Genomic DNA, 15,503 nt, shown 5'->3' with positions numbered 1-15,503 from the left:
ACACATATTCAAAGTTTCTTAGCAAAGACAGGGAGATTTACTAGTACTCGTCATTTAAGAATGTGTCAAGCCAATCATTTCCTGACTGCTGAGGAACAAGCACAGACTTAAATGGCCACACACAACAAAGAACACAGACTTCACACATGGTCCCAGAATGGTCACTGAACAAACAACAAACAGCATGAAACCACAAACTCTGGGCAAAGTGTAGATAACAGTTTAGAGGTTTTTCGCATTATGTTATTGAAAATGTTCATTTTTAAAACAAACAAATTCTGAGACCTACAAAGAAAGAAGAAAAAGATCAGTCTCTCTACTTCACTATAATTAAGGCATAAATTCTACTTGTCCAAAAGGAGAAAGAAGCAATGTCTCTGAAAAATGGTGGAACATTTCTTTGTTTAAGAAACTGGAATTGCCTACACCACAAAGCTATAAACAGCAATTCTATATTTGCACCAATTTACTGAAGAAGAGATACTATAAAAATATAGTGTTATCAAATTCTCCAGATCCACAGGTTTAATATTCTCAGCTAATGTGTAAACATTCCCAGATCCAAACAACTGTTGTCAGAAAATATTTGAAAAAAACTTGTGTTTGTCCGAAACCTGTACAAATTTTTTTCTTATCATTATTCCCCAAACAATGCAATATAATAACTTTTTACATAACTTTATATTGTATTAGTTATTATATATTATCTAGAGACAATCTAAAATATACGGGAGGATGGGCATAGGTTGCATGCAAATATTGCGCCATTTCAAATACCACATGGACTTGATTCTACATGATTCTGGTATTTTGGAGGGAAAACCAATCCCCTCCTCTCCCCATATTAAGGGCTAACCTTAAAATGAAAATTGTTAGTCTTAGAATACTAATGCATAAACAGAATATTCTGTTTTCTTTTTTTCTTCTTTAATCCAGAAGTGATGTTCTGGTAATAGTAATTCATAGACTCTAAGTGTGATGTCCCATTTTTATCTGGATTGCTTTATGCTCATGCTTTTCCAGTGGCAGTATAGCAACACACCCTTTACATCATTTTTCTGTCATCCAGAAGGTCCTCATAGAGACCAAGAAAGTGACCCTTGGAGCTACTCACTCATAAAAGAACAGTTGAAGGCAAGAAGCTCGGTTTGGTTTTTGACATTTAACAGTGAGGACTATGTATTTGAGGCTCAAGGATGAGATTCATGCTGTTCACACACAGTTCTGTTTGCACACTATGGCTTAAGCCCTTGACTCACATTTACCGCTACAAATGGCCTAGCCATGTTATGGAGGACTCAGGACTTATTTCTCACTTAGAAAACCAACATCCCCTAATAGTAGCGTGTGCTACTTGCTTCATCTTTTCTTGAAGACACAACTGATTTCAGAGTACAACATTATGGGAGAGAAAGGAATCCATAGATTCTCCAGCTGGGCAACTTGAACCCGAAGTATCATATTTGCCTGCCTAGTTCTCTGAACTGACAGAACTACAAAGAGTATACTTTCTTCCATTAAAATTCCCCAGACCTTTAAAAGACTCAGCCAACTATTTAACTAGCCTGTTGTAAAATCTGATGTTAAAACCACCACCAAAAAGTTTGGATTACACAAGTTTCCATAAAAGCATTTTTCTCACCAAACATTCATTTTATTAGACTTTTTATTGGAGGACTGATATAGTCAGATCTCAGGTCTTGCCTGCCATTTGGCCAGAAGAGCTATCGACCTAGGTCAAGGTTTATGCTGACAATTGAACGTACTTGTTTGTTAAATAGCACTTCTCTCCAAGTTTACTTTAGGGTGATGTGTCTCTTAAAACTGTAGGTTAATATTTGATTGAGGGATGATTGATGAGAACATATTATTGCACCAAAATGCATCCTGTGGGTAGAATGAGGAAGTGAATCTCAGTGATAGGAAGGCACACTTGGGTCAGAATGTGGCTGTGGAGGGGCTGTGCACAGGTGTAAATCCGAGGAGGAAATCCATCTGTAGTTCTATGTAAGGAGGTACATTTGCTTCAGCTCCCATCCTCAAAGAAGTACAGCAGTTCAGGAACAAACCAGAGTGTCAGGTATGTGCCAGCACCTGCTGCATGCAGTCACATGCGTTTTCCTGTTTGTGGCTTAGTTTACGGTTTGCTCCCATCTAGTGGCGCTGGTTGGCATGTTGATGTTTATTGTCAAGCTGACAAAGAGGAAAACATCTTCCAATCAAGTCTTTTCATAAAATCTCATGATGACTAGATTCTGAAAGAGGTTAAGTATCCAAAACGTGCTTAGACAAAACTAAAAACATAAAATTCTGCGTGCGGTGTATGTTAAATGGGATTTTTTAAGAATCACCAGTAAGGACTTTGGTTTCAATGTATGGATATTTTTCTTCTCTGAATGATCCTTTAAGTATTCTTTCTTTTTTCTTTTTTTCACTTGGGTTCTACCAATAGGTAGTTTTGTTTCTGAGATGAAAGACAGGCAGTTAGTCTTTTAAGATAGATAAGAATGCATTTATACAGAAGAACCTTAAACATTTCTAGAAGATCAAAGTCAAAATGAAATACCGGAAGCTTTTACTATCTGCTGATATTCTTTAAAAACAATGGACTTTTGAAAAACAATAATTTAAATCAACAAAATATCATAATACCTGGTCAAGGAGTAAAAAGACTGATGAAAAAATATAATCAGGAAGATATCTATAAATTTAAGGAAATAGTTCTTATGCCCGATATTTATCTTTATATAAGCTGAAGCAATAAGGACAAAGTAAAATTCCAAATGTCTAGATTAACTGAAAGTTACCTGATTTGTTTTATTGCCACAATTCCAGATGCCCAAATCTTTTAACTGTGAAGGAGAGACTGGGCTTTTTGTATGCTGTGATGTGACCGACATTTACTTTCTTTCAATAGATACTGGAGAGTTAGGAATGCTGCTTGGTTTCAGGGGCACGGAATGGAGAGTGTTCTGATCTCCTTCAGGAGACCATGGAGGCAGAGATGGTGCCGATGGAGAGCAATCACAGAAAGAAGTAAGAGCTTGCCACTGGAATGAATGATCTGAAAAGGCAGAACCAGATGTTAGGCGGGGGATCTAACTCTCAAGCCAGGAGGGGGAACAGTTTCACTTACAGACACCTCAGGGTAGAGGGAAACAGCTGGGGAAAGGTTCAGGGGAGACGGATGAAGAGGTCTAAGCAGAAGGACCCTGTGCACACACTCGGATTGCAGATGGAAAATGCCACACTCCACAACCCAAAGAGGACCCTGAGGCTAGGCTGTCAAGACAGGGTGTAAGAAAGCCTGGATTGAAACAAGACAAAAAAGGTGAATTCAGTCTGATGAGGCTTTGTGAACCACATGAGAACTTTCTGTCTTCATCCAAAAACCTAGGAAAGACTTTAACATGTTTAGAGAGCTTTCATGGGGAAAAAAAAAAATTCCAATTATAAATTTAATTTTAAATTTTCCCCAATTCAAAGCATCATGATACTTAACCCTAAACTATTAAATCTACTCTGAGTTTTATGAATACCAGTTGGTAAGATAGCAAAGGGAAAATGATCTTAAAGTATATTGCATAAGCTATGAGTCATTCTTCTCTCAAATGGACAAATCATTACAATTTATATTTCATAGGTTTCTTATTTGGAATTATCCCAATCTCTGTTAGCACATTCTGTCATGAATTTCAGTAATAGTTGACGAATCTGTATAGAATTTTGTAATTGGAGGGGAATTATTATATCTGTTTCTTAGATTATCAAGAGAAGAGCCTGGACCAAAATTTATATAAATTTGGTTAAAAAGAAAGGAAGGGGGAGGAGAGAAAGAGAGAGAGGGAGGGAGGGAGGGGGAGACAGAGAGAGAGAGAGAGAGAGAGAGAGAGAGAGAGAGAGAGAGAGAGAGAGAGATGCAGGAGGGAGGAAAAATATTTAGGCAAATCAGGTAAACCCTCATTGTGTGAAAAATTCATGAAAAAGAGAATTGAGGAACAAGTTTTCTATTAAAGCCTGATAGGATCGAGAATACAGAAGAAGGGGGCAGGGGAGAGAAGGAGACAAGGAAATATAACAAATGAAAGAATTGTGTTGAGGAAGGCAATTTGGCATATGCTGTTGACTTGCATAAAATAGAAATAACATTGATTAAATTCTGAAAGAGTTTTACTGCTAAAGAAGACTGTGGCTTCCAACAAGCCTGGGACCCCAGTGACCTGTGATTTGGAAATGGCTCCCAAGGAGGGCACTTGTTTGGATGTCTGATTAGAAGTGGCCAGAGTGGAAAAATAAATAGGGAGAACTTCCCAGAAGAACAAGGTGGCTCCAAGGGATCTAAGGTTCAAAACCAGTGGAGAGATCAGGACTAAATTCAGAAACACTCACTGTAGGGGAGACGTCTCCTCCATGTCTACCCCAGGGGATTTCAGAATTGTTATAGATGGGGTGGGGATAGCTCTTGGTCTTCTATTCTCCCTGTTTCCTATTTTGTATTCAATGTGCGGAGGCTGATTAGCCTTTCTACTTCACAGGGCACCGGAGCCCGAGAAATTGCCTCTAGTCCTAATGGAGAGATGGTGGATGTCACTTACAGATCCCAGACACTAAGCTGTATGCAATGAACTTTGTTTCCTGGGAAGAGAGTTTGTGGCCTGTGTTCTTCTTGTGAAAGGATATTTGATGGGATGAAGAGAAGATTAATAATAGGTTTTAGGGTGGTCCACTAAATATTTCTGGTTTTTCTTCCAGATATAGAGTAGTCTGCTCTTCCCTGCCTCCTTAAAGTCGAGTTTATGGGACTTCCTTTAGCAAATAAGACACAAGGAGATGTAATATGATTTTTATTGGGTATACATCCAGATGTAGAACTGCTGGGTCAAATGGAAATCATGCTTAGTGGTTTAAAGAACTACTAGAGGTTTTGACAAAGCAGCTGCACCAATTGTCCGTTTCTACCAGTGAGATCTCTAAGGGTTTCAGTTTCTTCATATCTTCACCAGCACTTGTTATTCTCTTTTTATTGTAGTCATGCGAGTAGGTATAATGTTGAGGTTTTCATTTGCATTTTTCCTGATGACTCTTGATATTGAGCATCTTTTTCGTGTGCTTAGGGATTGCTTTCATATCTATTTTGAAGAAACATGTATTCAGAATTTTTTTCTATTTTTTTAATTGGGTTGTCTTTTGAGTTACAGGAGTTACTTATATATGGTAGACAAAGGTTTCTTATCATATATATGAATTACAAATGTTTATCCCATGTGTGGGTTGTTTTTTCGGTTTCTATATGGAGTCCTTTGAAACACAAAAGTTCTTAATTTTGATTATATCCTTTTTATTTTGTTTGTGGCTTATGCCTTTGTTTCTAACCTAAAACATAGAGTTTAATCCAAAGACATGAAGATTAACACCTGTTTTTTATACATGCATTACAATTTCATCTTCTATGTATAGGTGCATTTTTTGATACGGTGTGAGGTAAGGGTCAGATTTTATACTTTTGTGGATATCTGCTTGTCCAAGCAGCATAGTTTAAAGAGATTTTCCTTTCTCTATTGAATTGCCTTGAAACCCTTGTCAAATATCAAGTGACCATAGATATGAGCATTAGTTTCTGGACTCTCGATTTTATACCATTGATCTCTATCTTTAATATTGGCACCATGCCGTTCTGATTACTATATGGGTCTAGCAAGTGTTAAAGTTGGGAATGTGAGCAGCCCAACTTCACTGATTTTAAAAGATCCCTCAGCTGTTCTGGATCTTTTGAATTTCCCAATAAATTTTAGATCCAAACTGTTAATTTCTACAAATAAGCCAACTGAGATTTTGACCGGTCATGTATTTAATCTGTAGGTAAATTTAAGAAGTGTTGCTCTCTTGGAGATATTAAGTGTTCTAATCTATGAACATAGAAATCTATTTTTTTTTAATTTAAGTCTTCAATGTTTTCAACAACTTTTATGGTTCATCGGCATCCTTTTTTACTTCTTTTATTAAATTCATATTTTTATGCTTTCTGATACTGTGACAAACTGAATTATTTTCTAATTTCATTTTCAATTACTGTATAGAAACATTATTGGTTTTTATTTCATCTTATATCCTGCAACCTTGCTTAGTTCATTTTCTTTTTAATTACAGCAAGTTTTCTCTTTTTCTCTTCTTCTTCTTCTTTTTTTAAAAGTTTCTCTGTGTAAGATCATTTCATCTGCAAATCAATAGCTTTACTTCCTCATTTCCAATCTGATGGCCTCTGTGTCATTATCTTGCCTAATTGCTTTGGCTAACATATCCAATACAATGCTGAATAGAAGTGGTGAGAAAGGACAGTCTTGTGTGTTTCTGATTGTAGGAGACAGCACTCGATCTTTTACTATTAAATGTGATGCTTGCTATAGGTTTCTCATATAGTCTCTTCATTAATTTGAAGAAGTTCCCTTGTACTCAGTTTGCTGATTTTTTTAATCACTAGGAAGCACTAGGTCAAGTACTTTTATTGTGTCTATTGAGATATGAAGTTTTAACTTAATGTTTGTCTTGTTTAACCCAGTTTGAAGATTTGTTGAAATGACATGACAACTTTAATCTAGAGTTATGCATCTTACTGTTAGGGTAAACATTTGAGCCTGCATTAAACAAAATACAACAAACAAATTTGCTTATGTCACAGTATGAAAAATAACCACAAAACATTTGGAAACTTCGTAATGTTTTAAAAGAATAGTACATAATGTCTATCTAGGAATGCTGAAAATTGACTAGTAGTATTTTTTACTTTTATAAGCAGAGGAAATTCTAATGACTTACAATCATCTGTTGATGAAAAAAAGATATGCAGAAATTTTTTTCATTTATAATAATTAAGCACATTGCAGTGTCTAAAGCATTCCTACTGATCTCTGCCCACAAATATTAGTAACACTTCTAAGATTGACACAGAAAATATAAAACAGACATTTTACTTAGCATAGAGATATTAAAAAAGAAGGGTGCTTATTATTTTCCCTATTATAGCCATCATTCAGTATTGTGAAAATATAAACAAATGTAAATCCACCTGAAAACAGAAACTTGTAGATATTAGAAAAGGAGACAAAATATTATTTTCGGATGCTTTGTCTACTCAGGGAATCCAAACACCAACTGGGAAAGCAGTAAAGTAAGATTTCAGTGAATTTGCCTATTACAAAACAGAATGCCAATCCTTCCCCCATACACCTGCCACATATACAGGGAGAAAAACAATACAGGAAAGTGCATTTCTAAGGAGAATACAGAATGTAAACTAATATTCTTGGAAAGACGGAGGCATGAGAAGAGGTGCTAATACCTATCCCAAATCATCACAGGTTAAGTGGAATATCATGAAATCCCCATCAGCATTAGCACTAAAGAGACATGACTGAGACCTTCCTCAAACTTTGAGGAATTTTCCATAGAACAGAGAGCAGGTGAAATCAGATTAATGCATTAACAAAAGCTATGTATTAATTCTTCCTTGTGAGAAAGAAGTGCAGTACCTAGGGAAAGAAGTAGAGGTACTCCTGGCACAAGGCCACGGATGCCTTCTAATTTGGAGGTGCTAGTCCTGGTAGGAAGTGGAGGAATAGGGATAATTGTCTAGAGACCTCCTTCCTGAGGCAGATCAATACATTCAGAGACACCTGCTCCACAGACCTGAGAGCAAAGGTTGCAAGGCAGCCACATCAACTTCAGGACACTCCCCAAGTGACCAAGTGCTTCCTTGAACAGTTGCCACATCCTCCAGATAGGGTCTTTGGCCCTCAACAGACACAAACCATAAGAAGAAAGCCATCATATGACAACAGTAAGGAGGTGAGGACAACAGTCATAACAATTCAAAACAACTCAAAGTGACATATTAAATATATTCAAAATGCAAATAAATGGGGAGCCAATGTCATTATTATGCGAGGCCCTTACGAGTTACAAGGTCACCCAGGAGAAAAATCTAAGCAGTAAACTGTAAACCCATCTAACCCAGACACAAAAGGGCCTACCAATATGAGAAAAGACGTTCCCTATCTGTGTAATCAAAGATACTTAAATGTAAACACTGAGAATTTATTTAGTTGATCATTTGGTGGATATTTTGAATATTTTAATACAGTAAAGAGGGCCATACTCAGGAGTGAGATTGGCCAAATTATATTGTTATATTACATGCATGTATGAATATATAACAACAAAGCCCATCATTGTGTACAACTAAAATGCCCCAATTTAAAAAAAAAAATGGGAAAAGAGAGTGCACACATGCTTTGGTTGGGTGAAAACTGGAATAACTTATCTGAAGGGCAATTTGACAAATATCTCAAAAGCCTTTAACATATCCTTCCCCCCACCCAGTAATTCCACTTCAGGAAATTTAACCATAAGGACATAACCATAGATTTAGTGATTGGAACATTCATTGCAGTATAGTGTGGTTTAAACGGCAACAATTTGGAAATCTCTTAACATTCCTGATGATATGAACTGCTTGAAAAGGTTATAGAGCTTCCAAATAAATATGGAAGGTGTTCAAAGATGAATGCTGGGTGTTCAAAGAATAGCTCCAGAATAAGTTTAAAATCCATCTTAAAACATTTTTTTTTTATATGTCCACGTGTCCACTGGCACACATGTGAAAAACCAGAAGTTTTTCTCTTGGTGACGTATTTTTATTTTCCGGGTGTTTGTTTTTCAGAGCCCAAGAAAACATCTGCAAAGAGATACAAATGAACTCAGTGCTGGTTAGGAAAACGTGGGCCAGGTGGAAGGGAAACCAGTTGTTTCCTTGGGACACATCATGAGGACACTTCTTGCAGGTCTTGATCAAAGGCAGTGTCAGAGTCCAGTCCCCATTGAGGAAGCAGTTTGTTTGGTTTGCACTTCATGAAATGTGTCAAGAGAACGGCTTATTCTCTTTCTGAGTGGCTCTTCAAGCTGAAATCCAAAATAGGAAAGGCAGCCTATTGGCTAACGCTCTGCTTGCTCAAACTCTCAGAGACCGTGAATCTGCTGCTTTTGATTCTGGTGCCTGTTGTTGGAATAGCAAACAAATCAACCTTTAACAATGCGTCTCCCCAAACAAAAACCAAGGAGGTGGCAGCTCTTCCTGTGGAGAGGTTTCTTGAGTGATGGCTCTTCAAGGCAGCCAAGGACATCCATGAAGAACAGGGGTGAGAAGGCAGAGGAGGAAAAATCTAAGAATTTTAGGCAGACAGTGGGGATAAAATGTGGAAGACAGTCATCCCCTGGTATCCACAGGGGATTGGTTTCAGGGTACCCAGAGCCCCTCATGGATATCAAACTCTGCAGGTATTCAAGTCCCTTATTTGCCTATAACCTGAGTACATCCTCCTGTAAACTTTAAATTGTCTTTAGATTACTTATAATACCAAATACAATGTAAATGCCATGTAAAAAAAATTGTAATTCTGCATTGTTTAGGGAATAATGACAAAAAAATAAAAGAGTCTGTACATGTTTACTACAGAAGCAGTTTCCCCTCTTCTGAATATTTTAAATCCACACTTGGTTGAATTCCCAAATGCATAGTCTAGGGATACAGAAGACCGACCATATAGGATCTTGCAGATTTCACTGTTGATGCCAGTCCTAATGGATTTTTTTTTATTAACAAAATTACAGAAATTCTATAAATAGATAGCTAGATGCCCTGGCAGGGTCAGTAACAGATCTAACCAGGGAAAAGGTACATAATAAATGGCACAAGTCCCTAAAGCCATTAAAATTCCTTGGGTTTGAAAGCATGAGACACTTCACTTGTGTTACTTGAAAGACAATAGTAGAGTGAGGGGAGGAAAAAAGGCAGAATTCTCCTTTCTTGATGTTCTGATGTAGAAACTGAGGTTCAATTTTTTTTTAAGAGTTTGCTTAAGGTTACATGGAACTTCTAAGGGTCAGAACTAAGTTTTCTAAATCCCAGAAGAGGGCTTTTTACACCTATCACTTTGAATCGACCCATTTACGGTGAAAAAGAAGGAGCTTTGAAAGTTAGAAGAAAGGTCTTGAAGGCAAGGAGTAGAGATAAAGCCAAGAGAAAGAAGTGTGTTCTCTGTAGGCTGTGCACAGTTGGCTTGGTTGGCTTGACGTGGCTTCTCTCTGCTGTCTTGCTTTTCTCGACTACATATGTTGATCAACCTGTTTCGTGCCACAAACTGGACAGAAGCTGTCAAGCTTTGTGCCTATGAGTCTGTCTGGAAGATGGAGGGACCTTCAAAAATGATCTCAAAACATTACATTTCAATAATGTGAAATGAGAGCTCTTTCACGTGATCATTCACCGAAACCCTCTTCCTTATCCAGAGGCACATTTTAGATGCTAAATGTCTCTTTGCTCGATACGAATTGAAAACCACTAGTGACTAGAAACATTTCTATTGAAAGAGATTTTCGCCTCGTGTTATAAATGAGAAAGGATCTTAGATGTAGAGTGTAGTTAAAGTAATGCCCCGGTGAGATTTATTGTTGAATGAGAACTCATAAATGGCTCTATGACAGCTTCCAAATGTGGTTTCCACAAACAGAGATTCCTAGCAATCTCTCATGGATGTTACTATCACATAAAACGATTCTCACGCCGGGTTCTGGCATGCAGTCTACAGTAACAATTACGATCATTTCTTCACATCGTGGGCAATAAATGCTTATTCCAGAAAAACTTAGAAAAATGTGGGGTTGAAAGGAAATGAACCCAGACATCATAATTTAATATAGACCTTTCTTATTTATGTATATATACACCAATACATGAAATTACAGAGTACTTTAAATTCTACTTTGAGATTAACATGTAATTTAAAAAAAATTGCTGGGCATGATAGTACATGCCTATTATCCCAGTAATTCAGGAGGCTGAGGCAGGAGGATCACAAGGTCAAAGTCAGCCTCAGCAACTTAGCTAGGCTCTAAGCAACTTAGTGAGACCCTGTCTCAAAATAAAAACTAAAAAGGGCTGGGCATGTGTCTCAGTGGTTAAGTGCCCATGGGTTCAATCACTGGTACAAATAATATACATCTCCTCCTTATTAAATCACTATGACAACAAATCTTCTATTGTATACACGTACCCTAGTTTATCCATTGTTCTAAATTTATTAGCATAAATTCAGCACTGATGCTTTTGAGTCAAAATTTGCAAATACATAAAGGCTTTTTAAATACATGTTGCCAATTATCCTTCAAAAAGATATATTTCACATTCTCAACAGAAGTGTATATGAGAGTTTTGTTTATTCAAACCTCACTCTGAAGTGCACCTTTCAAATTTTCACCAGTCTATACGGTCAAGGTGATATCCTTCATAGTCAAATTTTCATTTCTCTGATCACTGGCAAATGTCCTATTTATATCCTTTATATTATTAGAAGTTGAGGATCCCTTATGCAAAATACTTAGGATCAGAAGTGTTTTAAATTTCGGATTTTATTTCAGATTTTGAAATATTTGCATATACATAACAAAACATCCTGGGCATGGGACCCAAATCTAAATGCAAAATTCATTTATGTTTCATATATACCCTTTATACCTAGAGCCTAAAAGTAATTTTATATAGTGTTTTCAATAATTTTTGTGCATGAAACAATGTTTAATGCTGTGGAATTTTCCATTTATAGCACCAACCATGTTAACACTCAAAAAGTTTCAGGTTCTGTAGCATCTCAGATTGCTAATTTTTTTATTGCTGTGAACTCTTTTTATATTAGAGAGTGAGCTCATCAAATAAGCAATGTTTAATCCTTGTCACGTGCAGCCAATGCTATTCCATGGCTGAAATTTATGTGTTACTTATTTTCACCTTTTGTCATCACTCAGTTCTCTCCTCATGACTCTCAGTTCTTGTTTCAGAGAGGTCATCATGACTTCTTGGACTTTGAAACCTATAATACATCTTCATGGAAAGAATGTTGCTCTAAGACTGCCGGATGCTGCTTCATTTCCTTTCTGTGGTATTAATTTCTCTTTTCCTCATCTTTGTACACACTGTCATCTAAACTCTATCAACCAGTTAGGATTGAGTGACTTGTGTCTGGCCTTGTGACCCTCCTCTCCTCCACTTGTCCAGTGATCGAATCTGATTTTCAAAGCTACTGGCATGAGGGGAGGTTGTGGTGATTAGCTCCAAAGCCAGTTTCCAGTTTTTAATAATATCTTGTGTGTCTCTGAGTCTTCAGGAGGTCTATAAGTCTGTTTTCTATTTTTATAACAAAATATCAGGGCTGAGTAATGTAACAAGAAAAAGGGTTTATTTAACTCATAGTTTCGGAGGCTGGAAGTTCAAGATCAAGTGAACTCTGGTGAGGGCCTGATGGCAGATGGTATCACTGTGGGATCACAGGGTGAGACCGGAAGCCAGAGAATGGGAGGGACAAATTCGTACTCTTTTATAACAACTCTTTCTTGTGAGAATGGATTTGGATCCTATGAGATCTACATCAATCTCTTCTGAGGGCAGCACCCAATGATCTAATGATCTCTCAATAGGCCCCTCCTCTTAAAGTATCTACCACTTTGGGGACAAACTTTCAACATATGAAACTTTGAGGGACACGCTCAAACTATATCCAAGCTACATCAGGAAGATATAGTGTTGCAGTTGTTTTTTTTCCCCTCAACACTGGGTCCTCTTGTTCTCTGATCAGACACAGACCAATTGTCAGCAGCATCCTCACCCCAGTAGTTTCCCACATCTTTCCCTAGTTGACTGGAAGCTCTTCTTTTCTTAGGAGGCACTGGGAAACATCCATTTTTTTAAAAATATTGAGTTGCAATGTTTTAAATATTTATATTTAGTTGCAGATGGACACAATTACTTTATTTTATTTGTTTATGTATTAATAATGTGGTGCCAAGGATCGAACCCAGTGCCTCACACACGCTAGGCAAGGGCTCTACCACTGAGCCACAATCCCAACCCTGAAACCGCCATTTTGATTTCCCTACTTTCTTCATAAATACTTCATGAGAATTCTCAAACTCTGTCTGATTGTAGAGATGTGTAAAGAAGAGGGGGTGGAAGCAGCAGGTCAAGAGGAAAGAAGAAAGAGAGGCAGGCAGACACCATTATATCTTGATAGCCCCAGGGAGCAGCACCAGGAGACAGAGAGTAGCTGCCCCCCCCACACACACACACAGGGGGCAATATTCACTCACCATCTTGTCCCTGACTCAAAGCACCTTCTATTTTCTTCCATGGAGCAAAGTTCAACCCCGTGTGGAAGACTGAGTAGGAATTTTCTCAGTCTGCATTTATCTGTCTTTAATTGACACCAATTGTCCAAAGTGCCAGACATCCTCGGTGGAGAAATTCCATGTTGTTCTTAGGTATTTTTTCGAGAAAAAGAAGAGTTGAAGTTCAACAACTGCTAACACGTATTTTAGATTCATAAATGGGCCCTGGAACTTGTTTCTCTTTGTGTGAGGAATCCCTTTGGTAGAAGATTTCCACTGTGCACAGTAGTGCCTGGAGCATGTCCCTTGCTGGCCACATGGAATGCAGATACAGCAGAGGAAATAAGTGGCGTTTGTGCCACATCCTTTAAGAGGATTGGCATGTAAGAGAAATCGTATCACACATTGCCATGAATAATTGCTTTTGACACTGTGTTAGGGGAGGAGGGTGATCCTGTGTGATAAATAACATGCTTTAAAAGGCACCTTCCAACTCATTAATTGAGGAGGAATGAACCAAACATCTAAGCACGTACCTTTTGTGTATTTGTTCTTTATTGCTTTCGTAACAAATTTCCCCAGAATTTAAGGACTTAAAAGAACAATACATACTTAGTATTACAGTTTCCGTGGATTATGAGTTCAGGAACAGCTTGATGGGGTACTTATGGCTTGGGGTCTCTCTGCAGATTGCAGATGTCAGCCGGGGCTACAGACTGAATGCTTAACTGGGGCTAGAATATCTTTTCCAAAGGAAACCTCACTTCACACAACTGGAAAAATGGAAAGAGATCTAGAAGGGAATTTCCAAGGTTCTCTGCACTTGGATTTTTCTATGGGGCTGCTTCAGTATTTGTGATCCAAAGGAACAATGCAGAATTTCAATGCCCCTTAGGATCTATTCTCATCATTTTTTTTTTTGTGCTCTTTTGTTCACAGGGGAGTTACCCTGCTTCAATGTAGGAGGAGATTACACAAGAAAAATGAATACCAAGTGGTAAAAATCACTGGGGGCCATCTTGGAGGTTGGCTACCAAAATATGGCTGATCCTCTAATTCATTTGTCTTCATTCTCAGCCAACTATATGATAGCACTTGGGAAAAAATAAAGCACAGAAACTTGTTAAGAGAGAGCCATAGGATTTAAACTCAGAACCTTGATACCAAAGTCCATGCTGTGCCCAATGCATTGTGAGCTTCGGAGCAGGTGGCTATCCTGTTCGCATCAACTTCCAGGGGTGTGAGGCAGTCGCCACCCCAATGTAGTGCAGGTTTAGAGTATGAACAAATGTCTGAGTGGGGGGATTACTACCAAGGCTAGTTTAGTTCCTCCTGTGGCCTGAGCTCACCTGGAATGTAGAAATGGGACCTTCTGATTATTGGCTCTGGAATGAATTGCATGTGGTATGCTCAGGAAAGGTCAGCAGGGAATAAGTGTGTTGTAACAAAATCCAGGGCAGTTCATTTGGTCATTGATCACTTAAGGAAACATAGGGCCTGTGGTTATGAAAGTACCAGGTGGAATCTCTTATCTGAAATGCTTATAAGCAGAAGTGCCTCCGATGGGGGGCTTTTTTTTTTAAATTTTGGAATTTTTGCATATATGGAGTGAGATATCTTGAGGAGGGGACCCATTATCTAAACATAAATTCACTTATGCTTCAGAGATACCTTATATTCATACCCAGAAGACAATTGTATACACTCTTCTTAGTGTGCCTGTGTTTGGACAGAGGCCCATCACAGGACGGTCAGGTATAAAATTTTCCATTGGTGGCTTCAAGCAGTTTCAGATTTCAGAGCATTTCACATTTTTGATTTTCAGATGAGAGCTGCTCAGCCTGTAGAGAGAGATGAATGGCAATAACAACAGAGATCATGTCAATAACATGGCAAGTGAGAGCACAGTGAAACCAGGGCACGGATATCCCCATAGGTAGATATGTCCACTGGCCTGAATGACAGTGATTGTGCCTCCAAGGGCTCTTGTCACCCAAAGCCAGTGGCATAAAACTCACCCATAACCTCTCTCTCTCACATCAGCGCTCTTCTGAAATCTGACTGATTCTGGAGAGCGCTCAACTCCTCTCCAACCTCATTTGGAGAGCCCTGTGAATTTTAATTGTGACTTGTTTGATAATTATCTGCTTGGGAAAAACAGCATAAGCCCCTAAAATGTTTCCGGGGGAACCTCTCTACCGAGAGCTGCTTAACTGGTCAGGACATTGATTTTTTTTTTTTTCCTGGGGTAACCATGAAGTTGAAACTCTATTACCTGCTTTAACTTTTAGAGA

The 15,503-nt window shown here is 38.1% G+C and overlaps 1 long non-coding RNA gene across 2 annotated transcripts in view; it reads left to right on the top strand.

Annotated features, from left to right (window-relative positions):
- Window positions 1-1,892: 1,892 nt before the first annotated feature.
- The window catches only part of LOC144376176 (uncharacterized), a 71,729-nt gene continuing 58,118 nt past the window's right edge, over window positions 1,893-15,503 (top strand). For both annotated transcript variants that reach the window (XR_013436340.1, XR_013436339.1), the window contains exons 1-2: window positions 1,893-2,080; window positions 2,918-3,036. This is a non-coding gene — a long non-coding RNA (uncharacterized LOC144376176). The remainder of the gene's footprint in view (window positions 2,081-2,917; window positions 3,037-15,503) is intronic.

This window comes from Ictidomys tridecemlineatus, chromosome 3, assembly GCF_052094955.1.
Source record: "Ictidomys tridecemlineatus isolate mIctTri1 chromosome 3, mIctTri1.hap1, whole genome shotgun sequence".
In the NCBI taxonomy this organism is placed as follows: Eukaryota; Metazoa; Chordata; class Mammalia; order Rodentia; family Sciuridae; genus Ictidomys; species Ictidomys tridecemlineatus.
The sequence above is the reverse complement of the archived record's forward strand: the minus strand, read 5'-3'. Positions and strand labels throughout refer to the sequence as shown.